General features: G+C 53.8%; 1 protein-coding gene across 21 annotated transcripts in view; it reads left to right on the top strand.

The window, feature by feature from the left end:
* Positions 1-13,078, top strand: part of ZC4H2 (zinc finger C4H2-type containing) — a 36,248-nt gene extending 23,170 nt beyond the window's left edge. For 7 of the 21 annotated variants that reach the window (XR_011049127.1, XR_011049131.1, XR_011049126.1 and 4 more), the window contains 3 exons: positions 148-684; positions 1,047-1,791; positions 2,686-4,529. The gene's annotated coding sequence lies outside the window, so the exon portion shown is untranslated. Of the gene's footprint in view, positions 1-147; positions 685-1,046; positions 1,792-2,493; positions 2,589-2,685; positions 4,530-11,532; positions 11,998-12,472 lie in introns of those variants that run through there. The other 14 variants (XR_011049141.1, XR_011049138.1, XR_011049139.1 and 11 more) reach the window with 14 other exon arrangements.
* The last annotated feature ends 223 nt before the right edge of the window (positions 13,079-13,301 follow it).

The raw sequence follows: 13,301 nt of genomic DNA, 5'->3' as shown, positions 1-13,301 counted from the left end.
TTTTGGGCTCCGCAGCGGGCGCTCCGTGAGCTGGTTCGGGGGCCAAAAGCAGAAGGCAGATGGGCCGTTTGTGCGTGGGAGTGGGAGGGCGTCGGGGGCCGCGTGGGAAAGCGGCGGGTGGGCAGGGTGCGTGGGCATTGCCCGCAGGTGGGGGTCCAGTCACGTCGGAGCCCGAAGTTCGGGAGGCCGGCACGCAGCAGGCCGAGCTCAACGTCCGAGGTGGTCTCCGGGGGCCAGGTAGGTTTTCAGACTCTGTACACTCTCTTTGAGTCTCGCTCTTCTTTGCTTAGTTATTAACTAAACCAGAATACAAACTAGTCCGTATTTATAGGACATACAGCTGTGAGGTTTTACAGGAAAACTGCTGATGTGACAGCGATTGATTTCGGACCTTGCCGAAGCCCGGGCTGTCGCACGTAGCTGGAGCTCGTGAAGGAGAAGAAGCCGAGAGGAACCGGAGCTTCGGTGCGGAGCTGGAGCTTCAATTAGTTGTAACTGGAGCGAGCGGGAGCCTGAACGAGACGGGGCGCCCGCCGTCCGGAGCGTGCGTTAGCCAGAGGCCAAGTGAACCGCAGCTGCAACGAGCAGGAGCGTCCGTCGGCCAAACCGTGCTCCCGGCACGGCTGAAGAACGGCCGGGCATGGGCAGGGCTGTCCCCAGCGAGGAGCTGCGAGCAGCGAGGAGGTGAGTCTCCCTTCTGCCGGTGGGGAGCCCGGCCTATTCCCTCGGGGACCGAATCTGCACCACGTGCCTCCGTCTGCGCGGTGGGTCTCTCACGGTCCCCTTCCCAAGGGCAGAAACGAGGCGGGGGTCCCCCGGCTGTGCCGGGGCAGCCCCGCTGCGAGGGGGCGCGGGTGAGGTGGCAGCACGGGGTGGCGGCGGCTCCCCGGTACCTGGCAAAGGGGAGAGAACCTGCGCGGTGGGAGCTCCCGGGGCGTGCAGCCTGGCCCCACACAGCCCCTCTGGCAGAATCCTCCCCCGTTGCTTCGCCGTCGGCTGGGTGCGACAAACAGGTTCATTTTCTGCCTCTTTTTTTTTTTCCCCAGGGTCGCCTTCTGCGTCATGTGAAGAAAATCCTGCGCGGTCGGTTCCGCTCGCTGCTCGGGTAATGGCACGTACGGGGCCGGGGGAGCGGGGAGAGACGTTAGCGAGGTCAAGGACCCTCCAGGTACTCCACGTCAAAGCCAGAGAAAAGGCAAACTCGCCGCCAGCGCAGAAAAGCTGGTGAAAAGCTGCGGTTAACAGAGCACGCCTCATTCCTGAAGCGGTGCCTCGGTGGTCACGAACGTTTTCCTTTCCGCTCCAAGAAGGAAGTTTCACCCCGGATAAATGAAGGGCTGCCTGCTACGTTCTTTAGGGTCAAGCGTTTGTCTTCTGTTTGCTCCTGCTGATTTTATGGGCGAGTTGGCAAGAGCCTTTTATACGCACGACTAGATTTTGAGTTACCTGTGGGGTCAGTAGAGTTAACTGCTGAGCACCTAGATGCCAGTAGAAACGTAATGAATAAAACATGGTGGAAACTGGTGTTTCAACTTGATTTTTATTCCGTTTTTGTTGTTTTATTCCTGTTTTTTTTTTTTTGCACAGAAGCGGTTTCCAAGGACAGACGGGTAGCTGCGCCGTAAGGAAAACATTCGCCTCGGGACGTACGGGGTGAGGAGCGGTGTCCTAGAGTCCCATCTGGGGTGCCAAATTCCGTTAAAGAAAATTGGCAGGGTCCCCGGGTCTCCAAGTTTGCTGATTCTTCATTGAAGCAGCTCGGAGCTGGACCACCACCGCAGTGAGTGAATGGTACCTGACTCAAATTCACTATCAGTTTAGATAGAAACTAATAAGTAATTACATCACAAACTTCTCACGAGCTTCTGTTAAAATTCCGCTAACTATTTCAGTTGCTCTTTCATCTCTCTCTGTTGGCCCAAAAGGGAGCCCCAGTCAGGAAATCTCTATTTGAGATCTCTAGACTCTTCAGGGGGCCTCAGGTGTTGAGCAAAGAAGAAATTAAAAGGCAGTAGTAGGGCATCTGGCTGCTGAGAATTAGCAATGCAGAGGTATATGTGCACAAATGTATGATATCTCAAAATGTCAGCTACCTCGATGCAGGAATTGATATTTAGAGCCTGCGTCTAGAGTAACAGCACAGAAAAAGCTTTAGAAAGCGTTATCTTCTGTCAGATCACTTTGTTCTCGTAAAGTAAAAAAGAACATAAAGTGGTCATAAAGACCAGGCTTAAGTATGTTTTTAGTAAGGTGCTGTGTGGATCTGTAGATTGGATGTGATCTTTCACACAGGGGGTGGAAGGAAAATTTGCACTCCTTCATAAGAACCGTGGCAAACGCTCGCTGCAGGTGTTTGCTAATTTTTTTATTATTATTGTTATCTGATGCGCTTTCTTGCAACTGTTCAGTTTTGTAGAATATTTTTACTGGAATCCACGCGTATGCTTATAGCTCTAAGAACTGTCTTGTTTAGTTTAAGTTCACTTCCTCCAGAGGAAGCTTACCTGCCCAAATAGCAGTAATTCATACAAAAGCTCACACGAACCGCCGAGGTGCACTGTCGCGAGGAAATCGCTCGGCTGATCAAGGTGCGGAAGCTGCAGCCAAACAAATTCACCTTATTACGGCAGCTTTGCGTATAGCAGAGAAATTTGACAGAAGAAGTTTTCTTCTTGTTCTTTACAGGCAGAAGAGATGTATGAGTCTCTTTCAGAGGAAGAAATGGAATTTTGGAGACGACTTGGAGCGGAACGACGAGGTGGGCGACGGACCTTGGACAACAAGCCCCTACTCCCAAAAAGGTATTTCCTACCTCTTGTTCGGTGGTTCCATGAAAAATGCCATGGAGGACCTGAAGGACTTGCACCGAGAATTCAGCAGCTGTGGGCTGCACCTGGAACCTCCTCCGCGGTGAAAAGGATTACTGAAAGCTGTAAACTTTGCCGACAACGTGCCACAACTAAGATTCGGCCACCTCAAGGTAAAAGACCACCTGCGGTGTTTCCTTTTCAAAGACTGCAAGTTGATTATGCTGAAATGCTGAAAGCAATGGGGTGTTCATACTTGTTAGTGATTGTAGATCAATCATCAGGATGGGTAGAAGCCTTCCCAGACAGAAGGAACGATTCAAAAACTGTAGTGAAAGCTTTGCTAAAAGAATCAACACCCCGATACGGAGTTCCTGAAGTAATTGACTCAGATAGAGGAGCTCATTTTTCGGCGGCGATTCTGTCATAAGTGTACAATGCCTTGGGAGTCACAGGGAACTTACATACACCCTATCACCCCGACTCCTCTGGACAGGTAGAGAGAATGAATGGGACCATAAAGGAAAAGATTGTTCGAGTGTGTAAAACAACTGGATTGAAATGGCCAGAGGCTTTGAATTTGGTTCTGTGGGACATTCGGAACACACCCGCACAACCTGTTGGGTTATCGCCAGCAGAAATATTGTTTGGGCGAGTTTTGGCTGTTCCAGGCACTTATTTGCCAGCAAAACCAAGTTAATTGGATGGAGATGAACGAGTGACACAATATATACTGCATTTGCAGAATTTGTTCTTTGAAATGCGAAAGCATGCCTGTTGGTATCGAGGTGGATCTCCTGAGATACGAGTACATAGTATTCATCCAGGAGACAAAGTATTGGTGAAAACCTTGGAAAGGAAAAATAGATTTGAGCCAAAATGGGAAGGACCCTGTGTTACGCTTTTAACTTCTTTTTATGCTGTCAAAGTTGCAGGGAAAGAAACCTTTATCCATCATTCTCATGTCCGCAAAGAACCTGAGGAAGAATGAAATATTGTAGTTTGTTCCTTTTTCTTCCACCTGTAAACGCTGCTGTTTCCCCGTGTGTAAAAGTTGCTATTCGTTACCAAGATTCCAATACCAATGCCTCTCGTGTGCTTCATAATAATTGTTCTTGGCGATCTGCAGGCTGCTTTGCAGCAATTGAGACAAAGACTGGGGAACTCATTTTTACATGTAGCTATCCAAAGATTGAGCCCAGAGGAATTATTTGTCAATATGGAAAAAACGCTAATAAATATATCTGGGGAGAAGATAGAAAAATTAGCCAATGCCTCAATGCGTGGATTTCTGACAGGGCAAAAAGAAATGACAAAACTCTCTAAAATTACAATTCAAAACAGAATGACTCTAGATGTGATATTAACCTCACAAGGAGGAGTGTGTACAGTTTTAAGTATCAGTTGCTGTATGTACACAGACCGATGCGGAGAGCTGCTCACAGATGTGTACAAAATTTGGGAAGTGGGTTTTGTGATGCAAAAGGTAGAAAAGGACGAGACCTCGTGAAGATCAACTGAAACCCTCTCTTGGCTCACATCTTGGTTCCCAGACTTAGCTTTACAGATAAAGCAGCTGATTATAATTGTCTTGTTTATAATTATTATCCTTGTGAGTATACTAGTGTTAGGACAATGCTGTATAAGATATTTTTCTTCTGTTGCTTCAAGAATAAAGTCATCGTGGAGATACAAACGATTGCAGGGATGCAATGAAAACAAAAGGAGGGAATTGTTGTAGAAGTTTTCACATAAATTGTTATAGAAGTTCTCATGAATTAAGAATAGAATAATAAATATAAGTCAATCTGACAAACACAGGTGGGCTTTCACAATCCGTCAATATTGTTCTCAGAGCTCCTTGTGTAATCCTGACCTGTGATGGAACAAATCATCAATCAGAGCTTAATGAGTAGCTAAGCAGGAGCAGGCCTAGAAGTATTACCTTCTGATGATTTTACTAAAAGGGATGTATGGTTAACCTTTTCTTTACTTTAACAGAAATATGGGATACTTAGAAATAGGCATTAATAGAAATAAAGCTCTAAATAGACTTTAGCTATTTTAGGTTAATACTTAGGAGACGCTGGCAGTGGAAACGAGACCGGTCAACCCGGATCGAGGCGGGACGCCGATTACAGGAAGAACATTAAGGATGGGGGGGGTGTCGACCGGAGCCGGAGCGGAACCAGAGCATAAAGATCAGCTCAGCAACGGAATAGAAGGGACTTTCGTGGACTCCTGACAGTGGACTTTCGTGGACGCTTGACGAAGGAAGAAAGAGGAATGGAAATAGTTAGTGGATTTTTAACAGAAGCTCGTGAGAAGTGTGTGATCTAACTACTTCTTAGTTTCTATATAAACCGATAGTGAATTTGAGTCAGGTACCGTTCAGTGCGGTGTCGGTCCAACTCCGAGTTGCTTCAATGAAGGATCGGCAAACCTGGAGACCCGGACTCTGCCGATTTTCTTTAACAAGGATTATACAAAGGAGCTTTGAGAAGAATACTCAAGGGTTGTGAAAGCCCACCCGTGTTTGTCAGCTAGACTTGTATTTATTATTCTACTCCTAATTCTTTTTCACCTCTACTGATTCTTACCTGCTTAATTCGTGAGAACTTGTACGACAACTTACGTGACAGTTTCTACAACAGCTTTTATGTTAGGAATGAGTTGAAAATGGTGTCCGTGAGTCCTGATGCCGATGTTAAGTGTTCAAACCGCTCAGGCTTTTAAAGGATGTGTTGTATTTCGAGCTGACCTGTTTACCTAGAGTCCTCCTTTAGCTCAACTGCTCTCCTGGCTCTTATCCCGACTGCGTTCCTCTACTTTCTTCTGTGCTGTTTTTTGCCCGTGCCGGAGTCTAACTTGGGAGTTCTGTTTTTCAGCCGCCTTGTCGTAAGCGTGTCGTGAGGCTCGGCGGCTACCCCCAGCGCAGGTTTGCCCGCAGGTCGTTAAGCGTTTGTGAGGGTGAGGGACCGGCGCGGTGTGCGGAGGCTCCCAGCTGTGGGGGCAGCGAGGGGTGTCGGGTGTGGGGGGCCAAGAGAGGCCCGGGGCGTCGGTGGCCCTGGGGAGCCCGTCCCGGCGCGGGAACGAGGCGGAGCAGAGGCGGAGGGAGAGGCGCGGCACCGTCCTCTGGCACGGCGTCCCTGTGCCGTGGGGCGTCTGCCGGGGGGACAGGCTGCGGGACGGGGCTGGTGACGGGGCAGCCATTTGGAGGGGTGCCCTCCCTTTACTTTTCTAGCAGAGCTCCCCTTTTTTGGGGAGGGGGCGCGTACACGCGTAAATGGCGTCGCTAAAGTAAGGAGGTGGCGGTCAGGGCTGTTTCCCTCCTTTAGTGCGTGTTTTTGGGGTGAATGAAAAGCGGGGAGGGGGTCTGGGTGGTGATGACGTCATTTGGAGCACCCGAATGTCACCGAGGCGGGGCAAGGACGCAGCGGAGCGGCAGGTAAGTGGGGCACGGGGGGGTCCCCCAAGGAAGGGGGTGTCAGAGCGTAAAACCGCGCGACAATGGGTGGGAGAGGCGAGGCGGTGGCGCCCCCGCGCGTCGGGAGGGCGGTAGTGCAGCTCGGGGGCCGCGCATGCGCAGTGGAGGGGCGCCCCGGCCGCGCTGGGTGCAGCAGCGGTCGCTTTTTACGTTTTTTCCTCGATCTCCCTTTTAGTTCTGGGGAGCTATTTTTTTAATTTTCTCCTTTTCTTAATCACGGTCGCTTTTAAAAAAGTCTCTCCGAGGCTGCGTTTTAGCTCGCCGCCGCTGCTTTTGCCGAGGGAGCGGTGCTCAAACGGGGCGCGGGCGGAACATGGTCGGTGTCCCCTGGGCAACCGCGCATGCGCAGTGGGCGGCTCCTTGCCGCCCTCGTTGCCGGGAGTGGGCGTGGCCGTGCCCCTGCGGGGGCGGAGCAGAGGCGCGGTCTCCAGTGGAGCCCCGCCCCGAGGGGAGGGGCTGGGCGTGGTCTCCCGCAAAACCCCGCCCCGAGGGGGCGGGACGGGGGAGGCGTGGCCTCCAGCGGAGCCCCGCCCTGGGGGGGGCGGGACGGGGCGTGGTTTCCTGCGCGACTCCGCCCTGAGGGGCAGGATAGGGGCGGGGTCCTCTGGGAAACCGCGCATGCGCGGTGGAGGGGCGCGCTGGCGGCGCCTTCTGCTGCCACCCTGTGGTCAAATTTCGGTACTGCAGCCGCCGCTTTTTTACCTTTTTTTTTTTTTTTTTTTTTTTTTTTAAAACAACTTCTTTCCTCGCCCTTCTCCGTTTCACTTTCCCGGAGCTTTATTTTAAACTTTCTCCTTCTTTTCTTAATCACGGTCGGTTTTTTCCTGTCTATTTTATCCCGTTCGCTGCCTTTGTTTCGCCGTCTTTTGTGTTACTAATTGGTCTTTCCTCGGCGGCGTCGCTTTTTAAATGTTCTTTCCTTGCCCGCTTATTTTCCCGCTCCCTGTCCTTATTTTTTTTTTTTAACCGCGTCTTTCCTCTCCTCGGTGCCGTTGCTTTTTAAACAATGTCTCTCGGCGGCTGCGTTTTAGTTCGCCGCCTTTTTTTTTGACGAGGGAGCGGCGCTTAAACGGGGCGCGGGCGGGAGCGGGGTGCCGGGGAAACTGCGCATGCGCAGGGGCCGGTTCTGTCAGCGCAGGGAGTGGGCGTGGCCGCGTCCCGGTGGGGGCGTGTCAGAGGCGTGGTTTCCCGTGGAGCCGCGCCCCGAGGGGCGGGGCGGGGGCGTGGTCTGGTGTGGAACCCCGCCCCGGGGGCGGGGTATGGCGGGGTCCCCCCTGGGCGGCCGCGCATGCGCAGTAGGGGAGGCGCTGGCGGCGCCAGGTGCTGCCGCCCTGTGGTCAAATTTCGGTACTGCGGCCGCCGCATTTTTTCACTTGGTTGCTAGGACGCCATCTTGGTTGCTAGGACGCCATCTTGGTTGCTAGGACGCCATCTTGGTTGCTAGGACGCCATTTTGGTTGCTAGGCGGCCATTTTGGTTGCTAGGCGGCCATCTTGGTTGCTAGGTGGCCATTTTGGTTGCTAGGCGGCCATTTTGGTTGCTAGGCGGCCATTTTGGTTGCTAGGCGGCCATTTTGGTTGCTAGGACGCCATTTTGGTTGCTAGGCGGCCATTTTGGTTGCTAGGACGCCAGTTTGGTTGCTAGGCGGCCATTTTGGTTGCTAGGCGGCCATTTTGGTTGCTAGGACGCCGTTTTGGTTGCTAGGCGGCCATCTTAGTTGTTGGGACGCCATTTTGGTTGCTAGGCGGCCATTTTGGTTGCTAGGTGGCCATTTCGGTTGCTAGGACGCCATTTCGGTTGCTAGGCGGCCATTTTGGTTGTTAGGACGCCATTTTGGTTGCTAGGCGGGCATTTTGGTTGCTAGGTGGCCATCTTGGTTGCTAGGTGGCCATCTGGGTTGCTGGGACGCCATCTGGGTTGCTAGGCGGCCATTTTGGTTGCTAGGCGGCCATTTTGGTTGCTAGGACGCCATTTTGGTTGCTAGGACGCCGTTTTGGTTGCTAGGACGCCGTTTTGGTTGCTAGGCGGCCATTTTGGTTGCTAGGACGCCGTTTTGGTTGTTAGGACGCCATTTTGGTTGCTAGGCGGCCATTTTGGTTGCTAGGCGGCCATTTTGGTTGCTAGGCGGCCATCTTGGTTGCTAGGCGGCCATTTTGGTTGCTAGGCGGCCATTTTGGTTGCTAGGCGGCCATTTTGGTTGCTAGGCGGCCATTTTGGTTGCTAGGCGGCCATCTTGGTTGCTAGGCGGCCATCTGGGTTGCTAGGCCGCCATCTGGGTTGCTAGGCGGCCATTTTGGTTGCTGGGACGCCATGTTGGTTGCTAGGACGCCATCTTGGTTGCTAGGCGGCCAATTTGGTTGCTAGGACGCCATCTGGGTTGCTAGGCGGCCATCTCGGTTGCTAGGACGCCATCTTTTTCCCCTTTTTTTGGGGAGGGGGCGTGTAGACACGTAAATGGCCTTGCTAAAGTAAGGAGGTGGGGGTCAGGGCTGTTTCCCTCATTTAGTGCCCTTTTTTTGGGGTGAACAAAAAGCGGGTAGACGGCTGGGTGGCGCTGACGTCATTCGGGGCACCTGAATGTCACCGATGCGGGGGCAAGGATGCAGTGGAGGAGCAGGTAGGTGGGGCGGGGGGCATGTGTGTCTGGGGGGGCGGGTGGGTCCCCCAAAGCAGAGGGCGTCACGGCGTAAAAATAGCGACAATTGGTGGGAGAAGCGAGGGAATGGCGCGCCCTGGGGTCCGGGGCGCGGTACTGCGGGTGGGGGGCTCTGGCCGCGCTCGGTGCCGCAGCCGTCGCTTTTTACATTTGTCCATCCCCGTTTTACTTTTCGGGGCCCACTTTCTAATTTTCTCCTTTTCTTAATCGCGGTTGTTTTTAAGAATGTCTCTCGGCGGCTGCGTTTTAGTTCGCCGCCGCTGTTTTTGCCGAGGGAGCGGTGCTTAAACGGGGCGCGGGCGGGACAGGAGCGGGGGGGGCGTCTCCTGGGCAATCGCGCATGCGCAGTGGGCGGCTGTGGCCGCTCAGTCAGTGCTGGCAATGGGCGGGGCCGTGTCCCCCGTGGGGGCGTGCCAGGGGCGGGGTGTGCTGCGGAGCCCCGCCCCGAGGGGCTGGACGGGGGCGTGGTCCCATGCGAAACCCCGCCCCAGCAGGCGGGACGGGGGAGGCGCAGCCTCCAACGGAGCCCCGCCCTGGGGGGCGGAACGGGGCGTGGTTTCCTGCGCGACTCCGCCCTGAGGGGCAGGATAGGGACGGGGTCCCCTGGGGAGCCGCGCATGCGCAGTGGAGGGGCGCTCTGGCGGCGCCTTCTGCTGCCGCCCTGTGGTCAAATTTCGGAACTGCAGCCGCCGCTTTTTTACTTTTTTTTTTTTTTTTTTTTCCCCCTCCGTTTTTTTTTTTTTTTTTTCTCCGCAGGTCCCGGCGCGGCGGGGACGGGGCGGGTCCCGGCGCGGTTCCCGGCAGGGCGGCGGCTACTGGAGCGGAGGCTCCCGGGGCGGCGCGGCGCCGGTCCCGGCGCAGCTTCCCGGAGCGGCGGGGGCGGCTCCCGGGGCGGCGCGGTGCCGGTCCCGGCGGCAGGTCCCGGCTCGGCGCGGCGGCGGTTCCCGCGCGGCTCCCGGCGGGGGGGGCCCGCAGCAGGGGCGGGTCGCGGCGCCGCGCGGAGCGGGGCGGGGGGGGGCGCGTCCTGGCGCGGCTTCCGGCAAAGCGGCGGCTTCCGGCGCGCCTTCTGACGCAACTTCCGGCGCGGTTTTTGGCGCGACTCGCGGTGTGGCGCCGGTCCCGGTCCCGGTCCCGGCGGCAGGTCCTGGTGCGGCGCCGGTCCAGGCGCAGGTCCCAGCGCGGCGCGGCGGCAGCTCCTGGTGCGGCGCGGCGCCGGTCCCGGCGGTAGGTCCCGGCGTGGCGCGGCTGCGGCTGCTGGGGCGGCGCGGCGCCAGTCCCGGCGCAGCTTCCCGGAGCGGCGGGGGCGGCTCCCGGGGCGGCGCGGCGCCGGTCCCGGCAGCAGGTCCCGGCTTGGCGCGACGGCGTTTCCCGCGCGGCTCCCGGCGGGGGGGGCCCGCGGCGGGGGCGGGTCGCGGCGCCGCGCGGGGCGCGGCGGGGGGGGGCGCGCGTCCTGGCGCGGCTTCCGGCAAAGCGGCGGCTTCCGGCGCGCCTTCTGACGCAACTTCCGGTGCGGTTTTTGGCGCGGCGCGGCCCGAGCGCTCCCCAAAACTGCCCGTGGGTCCCTGGTGGCGCAGGGCTGCGGGGTGGCTGCAGCCCCCCCACCCCTCGGCGTCGCACGTGGGGGCTGCAGGGGGGATCAGAAAGCAGGCGGGGTGAGGTGCTTTGGGGCCCCAATAACGGAGGCCAGGTGTTGTGTTCCTGGGGCTCGAGAACAGGCTCCCGCGGCCGCTTCGGGGGGCTCAGAAGCGGATGTGAGCGGTGCGTTTTTCGGGAGCTGACAGAGGGGACTCGCTGGTGTGGTTTTGGGGTCGGCAGCAGAGGCGGAGCGCTGCGTTTTTGGGACTGGAGAGCAGGCTCGGCAGCTGTGTTTTTGGGCTCCGCCGTGGGCGCTCCGTGAGCTGGTTCGGGGGCCAAAAGCAGAAGGCAGATGGGCCGTTTGTGCGGGGGAGCTTCTGTTAAAATTCCGCTAACTATTTCAGTTGCTCTTTCATCTCTCTGTGTTGGCCCAAAAGGGAGCCCCAGTCAGGAAATCTCTATTTGAGATCTCTAGACTCTTCAGGGGGCCTCAGGTATTGAGCAAAGAAGAAATTAAAAGGCAGTAGTAGGGCATCTGGCTGCTGAGAATTAGCAGTGCAGAGGTATACGTGCACAAACGTATGATATCTCAAAATGTCAGCTACCTTGATACAGCATTTAAAACAGGAATTGATATTTAGAGCCTGCCTCGAGAGTAACAGCACAGAAAAAGCTTTAGAAAGCGTTATCTTCTATCAGATCACTTTGTTCTGATAAAGGAAAAAAGAACATAAAGTGGTCATAAAGACCAGGCTTAAGTATGTTTTTAGTAAGGTGCTGTGTGGATCTGTAGATTGGATGTGATCTTTCACACGGGGGGGGCGGAAGGAAAATTTGCACTCCTTCATAAAAACCGTGGCAAATGCTCGCTGCAGGTTTCTGCTAATTTTTTTTTTTAATTATTATTATCTGATGCGCTTTCCTGCAACTGTTCAGTTTTGTAGAATAGTTTTACTGGAATCCGTGCATATGCTTATAGCTCTAAAAACTGTCTTGTTTCGTTGAAGTTCACTTCCTCCAGAGTCCACAGAAGTCCGTTCTTCGCCGCCGGTCAGCTGATCTTTATCTTCTGGTTCCGCTTGGGCTCCGCTCAACACCCCGTCCTCGATGTTCTCGCCGTGACCAGCGTCCCGTCTTGACCAGAGTCTGCTTTGCACTGCCGGCGTCTCCTAAGTATTAACCTAAAATACCTGAAGTCTGTTTAGAACCTTATTTCTACTGCTTCTTACTTGTAAGTATTTGGGGCGAGCGGAAAAGAAGGCAGGGACTCTGCGAGGGAGGAGGCGAGGGCTGAAAGCCAAAGGCCTCAGGCTCCTTTATTGCTGTTCTACTGCCCTAGTGAAATGCAGGAGCCGGACTGGGCGGTTCGAGACGCCGTCAACGTTCACAGGCTGAGCGCTCATCACCCCTTCTGGGAAGAGCCACGGTGCTGTGGGCTCGGAACGTCAACAGCCGTTCCTTGTTTTCAGTTCTGTCTTCAGAACTGCCCTTCAACACTCACGTTTACTTCTTTCACGCCTCAGAGGGCCCCGTGAACTGCTCAGGGCTCCTTTATCTTAAAAGGGAGCGAGAACTATTCTCGGTGCAACCTCCCCAAGGGAATCCCCTGCTCTGCAAGTAAAGCACAGCTGTTTGCGGGCTGATGGTCTTCCACAAGTACTCTATATTCTTTTAAGGTAAAAAAGGTTAAGCGTACATCCTTTTTACTGGAATCGTCAGAAATTAATGCTTGTCGGCCTAGTCCTGCGTAGCTGCTCATTAAGCTTTGGCTGACGATCGGTTTAGTCACAGGTCAGGATTGTTGTAGAAGTTTTCACATAAACTGTTATAGAAGTTCTCATGAATTAAGAATAGAATAAAAAATACAAGTCAATCTGATAAACACGGGTGGGCTTTCACAATCCATGAATATTGTTCTCAGAGCTCCTTGTGTAATCCTGACCGCAGAGAGGATGTCCCGTAGAGACCAACCTCTAACAACGGTGGAAGAGACGGAGCAGAAAGACCGGAGCGTCCACGTTCTTGCTGTGAAGTTTATGGATCGAGACTCTGGGATTAAGGTAAAGAATGAGGGATTTATCACAGCTAAGGTAAGTGGCGTTGCTATTAAGTTCTTAATAGATACGGGTGCAACTTTATCGTTGTTACATTTTCATGTGTCACAGCTATCTGATGAATTTGTAAAGGTTACTGGGGTTTTGGGTGAAGATAAGTTACCACCTTCCCTTCCTCTTCCTGTTGTTTTTGATGATCATTTGATATGGGGTCGATTTGTTATTTCGCCAGCTTCTCCTGTTTCACTGTTTGGGAGAGATTTATTGCACGAATTGGGAACATGCCTAGCTTTAACTCCCAAAGGAATTCGATTAATCGTAACGGGAATACAAACTGTAGGAATTGGAGAAGGCGAGCTTAAAATCCCGAAAGAATTGAACGATGTAGCTAAAAAATTAGGGAGTCTCTCCGGAGATGATATTGGACTGTTAAAATCTGCAGAACCAGTAGCGATTAAAACAAAAGGAGGGACTCCTCCTTCTATTAGGCAATACCCAGTTGTGGCAGAAGCTATCCCAAGTATTGTAAAACAAATAAAATCGTTCTTGGAAAAAGGGATTTTTTTAAAAAAAAAGTCAAAGTTCTTTTAATACACCTATACTCCCGGTTAGTAAACACCGATTTGATAAAAAGATGGGGATCCAGAATATAGATTTCTACAAGATTTAAGAGCAGTAAATGGATTTGCAATCGTTGCCCATCCAGTTGTACCTGATCCAAA

The sequence above is a fragment of the Nyctibius grandis genome, chromosome 13, assembly GCF_013368605.1.
Source record: "Nyctibius grandis isolate bNycGra1 chromosome 13, bNycGra1.pri, whole genome shotgun sequence".
Taxonomy (NCBI): Eukaryota; Metazoa; Chordata; class Aves; order Nyctibiiformes; family Nyctibiidae; genus Nyctibius; species Nyctibius grandis.
The sequence above is the reverse complement of the archived record's forward strand: the minus strand, read 5'-3'. Positions and strand labels throughout refer to the sequence as shown.